Here is a 1,125-nt window from a genome sequence, read left to right as displayed (position 1 = left end):
CCTGTGGAAGTAGTAGATTATCAAAAATCAATACTTTTTACAAGGAAAAGACAAGAACTTTCTTCGCTCTCTCAAAGTGAATGCTTTTAGTATGAAGAAGAGCTTTACGATCAAACAGAAGACTTACAATTCTGAAAACATTGGTCCACATCGTTTTATAGGCTCAAAATCACTATGAAGCTCGGAATCGCGAAGGAAGCACGATTCCAATCACAAAGGCAAAGACTGCCAGATTGTCGGAGGAAGAGTGATCGGAAGATTTTTCTTCTTCTTCTATGATCTTTTCTTGATCTCTCTCTCTGTATGGGATTCTCAAGCTTCAAATCAATACAAAACCTCAAAGAATCTGAACCTTCAAGGTGAATTCATAGACAGATTTGGAGAAGGAAAGCAACGACAACAAAATTTTTGGGACAAAAAAGAAACCATAGAGGAAGAGAGAGAGGCTAAAGGAAAGTGCAGAAGATAGAGTTTTGCTGAATAACTTTCTTATTTTCTTGATTTGGTTTGATACAAAGTTGATCTATTTATGCAGGAAATGTAAAACTCTAGAGCACGCACAGGTGTCATCATCAGGTGTCTATGAGATCATCTAAGGCTGAGAATGGATTTGACAACTCGATCATATGCGCTCCTTCAGTCGTACAAGCAGTAGCTAGCTTGTGTACGCTGCTTTTGGTGATCGTCGACCGTTGAGAGTTTTGTTGACTGGATGATGACAAAACCTTGACAGGCTGCTTGCTGGGTCTATGCGGAACTTGGGCTTTATCATCAGACGGAATCAGAATGGCCTTGCCCTTCTGTTCTGCAGTGAAGCGTTTTGGCAAAAACCGTGTCGTTTTGCTCACTTGCCGGTAGAGTTCCTATATCCTCCACTTCTTTACAGCTTCCTTGTCCTTAGTCCACAGGTTGAAGAGTGTAATTGTTCCATCTTTTCTCCTCAAAACCTTCCTCCAGAAACCACCATCATATTTCCACTCTTCAAACTCCTCAAGCGAGATATGAGTATCGCATTCAAACCCGGTTACGGCGTGGAACTCTTGCAATGAGAATCGAAGCGGTCTCCTCGCAAAGACAAACCATAGCTCGTGCTGTAAGAAAGTCACCAGCTCCCTACACAAGAAG

General features: G+C 41.7%; 1 protein-coding gene across 2 annotated transcripts in view; it reads right to left on the bottom strand.

Annotated features, from left to right (window-relative positions):
• The window catches only part of LOC106320499 (NADH-cytochrome b5 reductase 2-like), a 26,438-nt gene that overhangs the window by 12,478 nt on the left and 12,835 nt on the right, over positions 1 to 1,125 (bottom strand). Inside the window, exon 1 of one of the 2 annotated variants that reach the window (XR_001265855.1) lies at positions 128 to 476. The exons of the other annotated variant lie outside the window; for it this stretch is intronic. The gene's annotated coding sequence lies outside the window, so the exon portion shown is untranslated. Of the gene's footprint in view, positions 1 to 127; positions 477 to 1,125 lie in introns of those variants that run through there. 2 annotated transcript variants of the gene reach the window in all.

Source organism: Brassica oleracea, chromosome C2 (assembly GCF_000695525.1).
Source record: "Brassica oleracea var. oleracea cultivar TO1000 chromosome C2, BOL, whole genome shotgun sequence".
NCBI classification, from domain to species: domain Eukaryota; kingdom Viridiplantae; phylum Streptophyta; class Magnoliopsida; order Brassicales; family Brassicaceae; genus Brassica; species Brassica oleracea.
The sequence above is the reverse complement of the archived record's forward strand: the minus strand, read 5'-3'. Positions and strand labels throughout refer to the sequence as shown.